This window comes from Elephas maximus, chromosome 19 (assembly GCF_024166365.1).
Source record: "Elephas maximus indicus isolate mEleMax1 chromosome 19, mEleMax1 primary haplotype, whole genome shotgun sequence".
NCBI classification, from domain to species: domain Eukaryota; kingdom Metazoa; phylum Chordata; class Mammalia; order Proboscidea; family Elephantidae; genus Elephas; species Elephas maximus.
The window spans coordinates 73966632-73972631 of record NC_064837.1 but is presented as its reverse complement, the minus strand read 5'-3'; the positions used below and the strand labels follow the sequence as shown (position 1 = coordinate 73972631).

The 6000-nt window shown below is 40.9% G+C and overlaps 1 long non-coding RNA gene across 1 annotated transcript in view; it reads right to left on the bottom strand.

Annotated features, from left to right (window-relative positions):
* Positions 1-1076: 1076 nt before the first annotated feature.
* The window catches only part of LOC126062103 (uncharacterized), a 62058-nt gene continuing 57134 nt past the window's right edge, over positions 1077-6000 (bottom strand). The window contains exons 3-4 of the long non-coding RNA XR_007513976.1: positions 2110-2207; positions 1077-1309 (exon numbers count right to left, since the gene is read on the bottom strand). This is a non-coding gene — a long non-coding RNA (uncharacterized LOC126062103). The remainder of the gene's footprint in view (positions 1310-2109; positions 2208-6000) is intronic.

Here is a 6000-nt window from a genome sequence, read left to right as displayed (position 1 = left end):
TGAAGGTCTGAGTGTGTAGGGAGCAGAGGGAGACATTCCAAGCAGGGAGAGAGAGTGTGAGCAAAAGCTGAGAAGCAAAAATGAAAGAGCCACATACAGAAGCAATGGTGATGTCCTGGTTCAAAGTCTGGGGCTTCAACAGTGTTCATTTTATTGCTGTGCTTCAAAACATGCATCATGTTATATAGGTCCTTTTGTATGCAAATATTACACAATAAAATGGGGAAATTTAGCAAGACATATTTAGGGAGCAATGAATATAACCTTTTTGAGGTACAGTGCCTACCGTTTGAAAAGAAGAGAGTAAGATTTGGCAGATAGATTGAGGTCAAAACGAGAACTGATTTGACTACAAGGAAACAATTAACAGTCAAGGACAACAATACCATTACAAAAAATAAAATTTTTCATGTCAGAAAGTTAATTTCATGTCTTTTCAGATATGAAAATCCTCTTGTTCACGGATGACAACAAATTATCTTTAATGAATAATCCTGGGAATCTTATATATTTCTGATTCTCATCTACAAAATGGTCAGTGGCTAAACCAAACCCACTGCCACTGAGTCAATTCCGACTCATAGCAACCCTAAAGGACAGGGTAGAACTTCCTCATAAGGTTTTCAAGGAGTGCCTGGTGGGTCTGAACTGCTGACCTTTTGGTTAGCAGCCATAGCTCTTAACCACTATGCCACCAGGGTTTCCAGTGGCAGTGCATATTAAATGGAGCTAAAGCCTTGGACCACCACCCAACTGTCAGCCTGTCATACTGTGGTGGCTTGCATGTTGCTGTGATGCTAGAAGTTATGCCAGAATTTCAAAGACCAGCAGGGTCACCCAGAGTGGACAAGCTTCCAGACTAAAACAGACTAGGGGGAAGGGGTCAATTTTTTCATCTCTGTGATCCCAGTTACCATTAAGACGCATAAACGTGGACTATATAAAGTGATTTAGACCTAGTAGAGGCCAGAGATGATGTCTGTCCAGTTCACTGCTATATACGCAGAGTCTAGCATGCAGACTGGCACAAAGTAGCTGCTCAATAAATATTAACTGAATACACAGATCAGATAAAGAAAAGGAGGCGGACTGAGTTATTCTTACATTCTACTTCCTTTTCCCAAGTATATTTTTTCATTTTTCACTTGAGAATACATTCAAGAAATATTTGAGCGCCTTTATGTGCTACTCACTGTTCTAGAAGCTAGGGGTGCAGCAGTGACCAAAACCGAGAAGAAATTCCTCCCTTCATGGAACACTTTCTAATGGCTGCGCAACGCGGGAGTTAGTTCTTTGTCATCTCTGGGACCTGCAGAAATGTGATTAATTCTAAAAAATGATTTCATGTAATAAGTTTTTAACTAAATAATGTGTATGCATGTTTAAAGAAAATATTACTAGTTAGCAGTTACTAAATATTACTAGTTGGAGCCCTGGTGGCGCAGTGGTTTAAGTGTTTGGTTGCTGATCAAAAGGTCAGCAGTTCGAATCCACCAGCTGCTCCTTGAAAGTCCTATGGGGCAGTGCTACTCTGTCCTATAGGGTTGCTGTGGGTCAAAATCGACTCAACGGCAATGGGTTAGTTAGCAGTTAACAGGTATTAAAAACCTTGTTCCAATTACATCTCCCTAAACTTCTGAAATTAAAAGCTGCCACAAGTAGATAATATTGCTCTGTTTTGGGGTGGAACTTAGGAAAAGTAATAAAGGAGGAAATCCATTTTGGAATACTGATAGTTCGCCATTTTACATGGTTCTAGTGCAGAAACGATAACATAACTCTTTAAAGTAATTAGAAATGACCTCAAGTAGTTCAAGCATAACAAGGACAGATGAAAACATAATTTCACATGTCTGGGATGTGGCTTGTGTGTGCAGCCCTCTGGTTCCATTTCAGCATATATCGACTGGGAAGGGGCAACTGCAGAGGTACTCACCAGTCTGACTCCATCTTCCAGCAATCACCATCCAACTCCTGTCTTATTGTTTAAAAGAAAAAGGATGCTTGGACCAAGTGATTTAAAGTTATACATGCTAATGTGAGGCTTATGAATTGCTCATGAATACGCCAAATGTTATTCAGGGATCTAAATACAGATATGCTACTTACCTCTATTGCCAAGCTACCGTTTCATTAATTTTACTTGTCTCTGCACTCTGTGGGATCACCGTGTTGTGGTAGAGGACAATCCCCATTCAACATCAAGTCTGTGAAGCAGAGCAAATAACACGAGTGTTCTTTCATCCTCAGGCATCTCTTTATCCCACAACAGCACGTGTGCACACACACCCTTCATAATCAGAGACCTGCAGCTGAATTTGTGCTGCTTAATTTTTTTTTTTTTTAATTAAACTGCTTTCCTCAAAATCCTAACTGGAGTTTCATTGCTGGATTTGTTTACCTTTTGCTTGATTACAAAGAAGAAAGTAATTTGCTTCTATATTTGTCTTAATTCTGAACATAATTTTTAAAAATAATTTATTTTATTTTTGTTGTTAAGACTATATACAACAGAACATACACCAATTCAACAATTTCTACTTGGACAGTTCAGTGACACTGATTACATTCTTTGAATTGTTCAACCATTCTCATCCTCCTTTTCCAAGTTGTTCCTCCCCCAGTAACATAAACTCACTGCCCCCTAAGCCTCCTATCAAATCTTGCAAGTTGCTGTTGTCAATTTGATCCCATATAATTAGATCTTAAAAGAGCACAATGCCTGAGGTAGACAGTCTTTACTAGTGAAGCTAACCTACTGTTTGGTTTTAAGAGGACTTCAGAGGATATTTTTGGCTTAATGTTTAAGGTTTAAAGATTATCTCAGAGCAATAGTTTCAGGGGTTCATCTAGCCTCTGTGACTCCAGAAAATCTGGATTCCATTCCGCTCCTGGGTATATACCCAAAAAGCTTGAAAGCAGAGACCCAAACAGTGTTCACTGCAGTACTATTCACAATGACCAAAAGGTAGAAACAGAGAAGGCAGAGTCAACAGGGCGCCTTAGACAGATGCACCATGCTGTCCCCGTATAGCAAAGACCCAAAAAACTTAGCAAAAGAGATACAGATGTAATTCCTGGAACCCTAAGCATCAAATGAAAGGATAAAAAGCTAGATCAAACACCAAATGGAAGAAGAAACTGAGGGAGAAAAGAATGAGGAGAAATACAAAGTGGAGGTCCCCTGCCAAATAATATGGTACAGCATTGCCATCTTGAAGCACAGCCATCAACGATCCCAGTCAGGGAATACAGGAAAGCAACTTCACGGAGCTCCCAACACAAGACAGAGCACCTGGTAAACAGAGAAACACACTCTCCCACCCCTTACCCTTCTGGTGAGTAGAAGCAAGAAAGCCCCATCATCCTGGCAGCCCTTACCACCAGTCTACAACTACATTCTCAGCCCACCTCACCCCCTCCAACCATGCAGTGCTTTTTTATTTCTCTTTCTTCTTTTTCTTTCTCTTTCTTAACTAGTCCTGTATGCCGCCTCTCCCCCTTTCCACTGAACCCCAACACACTGCCATAGCTAAACAATCAAGGGTAACCCCACCACCCCAGGTGCACCTCGCCTCCACCTGTCAGTTCCCACAGCACCATTTTTTTGTCTTTTTATTCTTTGCTTCCTTTTCTTTCCCCTCTCACCCACCCTGTATGTCACCTCCCCCCTGCCACTGGCCCCAGCCATGCCACCATGGCTAGAGAGCCACTGGCCTGCCACCACCCCACGTTTGCTCTGCCTACACCCACTGGCTGCAATTTTTTTCCTTTCTCTTCTTTCTTTTCTCTCCCTCTTCTGCCTAGCTCCATATGTCACCTCCCCTCTGTTGTTACCAGCACATGTCAGCCTAGCCCCTAATCACTGGCCCCACTGCATCATTTATTTAGTTTTTCGTAATTTATGTGTTTACCTCTCTTTCATCCTTTTCTTTCTCCCTCCCACCTAATCCTGTGCACCACCTCCCCCCACTCCCACCAGCCTCTGCTGTGCCACTGTGACTACAGAGCCACCAGTGTACCAATGCACTGCTGCCCCAGGTCCACCACATCCCCACCTGCCAGCCCCCATCACGCCACCATTTATTTCACTTATTTTTTTGTACCTCCCACCCAGCCCTGTATGCCGCCTCACCCCCTCTTCCTACCACCCTCACAGGGCCACTGCAACTTGAGTACCAGGCCTGCACGACCCCTTCCCTCCTGCCACTCAAACACCTGCTGAACAGTGGGAAGCAAGCTCATACCGCTCCTCGTCCAACACCCCCATTCATCTGGTGAGGGTCTGTAAATACTCCCACATCACTGGACCAACATCAGGGGGCAGACAGCGCCTGCCCAGTCCTCCCTTAGCCACTTCGCCAAACCAGTGTACAGTGAAGTGGGCTTGCCCCGCCTGCTGCTGCCCTGCCCCAGCTGGACAAGGTGGTGAGAACTATTGTGCCCACAGACAAGCAAGCAGCAAAGCATGCCCAGCTTGCCCACTCTGTCATATCAAAACAAAACAAAAAGACAAGATGAAACAAACCAAAATGCAATCAATAAACAAAGAAAATAATACCTTAACATTGTGGGGAAAGCAGACAACATCAAAACATTTTTAAAAAGCTGTGCGAGATGACTTCAGCAGGTGATCAAAATAAAGAATCAGATAACTTTTAAGTAGAAGAAAAGGCAGTGGAGCTACCTGATATAGAACGCAAAAGACTAATATTTAGGACTTTTCAAGAGATTAGGAAAGAGGGCAAGGAAAACACAGACAAAACCAATGAAATCATAGCAAAAATCAAGGAAAACAAGAAAAAGCAACAGAAGAATTCAAGAAAATAATACAAAAACAAAACATAAAAATAAATAAACAATCAGAAATCATACAAAAACAGTAACTAGAAATCCAAAAGATAAACAAGAAAATTTCAGAAATGGACAGCTCATGAGAAGGTTTTAGCAGCAAATTTGAAACAATAGAAGAGAAAATCAGAGACGCTGAAAACAAACCCATGGATGCCAATTTCTTTGAGGAAAAAATCAAAGAATGAAGAAAACCCAAGAATTATGTGAGACACAATCAAGACAAAAAAATTGCAGGTGACTGGATTCCAGAATGGGGAGAAAACAGAAAACAAAGAGAAGATTGTTGAAGATTTGTTGGCTGAAAATTGCCAAATACCATGAAAGCAAAAAGCAGACCATCTGAGAAGCTCAATGAACCCCATACAGGATAGGCCCCAAAAGAAAGTCACAAAGACACATCATAATCACGCTTGCCAAAACCAAAGATAAAGAATCCTGAGGGCAGCTTGACAAAAACAAAAAGTCACTTACAAAGGGGAAACAATAAGACTAAACTCTAATTACTAAGCAGAAACTATGCAGGCAAGGAGGCAATGGGATGACATATATAAAACCTTGAAAGGTAACAACTGCCAAGGAATAATAATATATTCTGCATAACTCTCTCAAATACAGTGGCAAAATTAGACAATTCCAGTTGAACAGAAATTAAAGGAATTCTTAAAAACCAAAGCAAAGTTACAAGAAACATTAAAGGGAATCTTTCAGGTGTAAAACAACATAAGGCAACAACCAGATTCTAGGACACAGAAGAGCATCAGCCAGATACCAACCATAGCTAAAGAATTCTCAATAATAAAACAAAGCTAAAAGACTCGAAACAGGGAAACAGAGACATCAATCTGTAAATGACAACAATGTCAAAACAACACAAGGGGAATAAACGGTGTAGGTATAGAACTTTCTAATGGAGAGGAAATATCTAGGCAATATCAAGTAATAAAAGACTGGTTCAATAGTAGAAAGATAAGGGTAAATTTCAAGGTAACCAGAAAGAAAGTTAACAAACCTACTGATCAAAATAGAAAAGAAGAAAAACATAAAGACTCAGTAAACTCAAAATCCATAGTAACCAAAGAAAATAAAACAAAATTCACAAATAAAAGAAACAACACAGAAAAGTAAGAGGAACAAAGAAAATGTTAA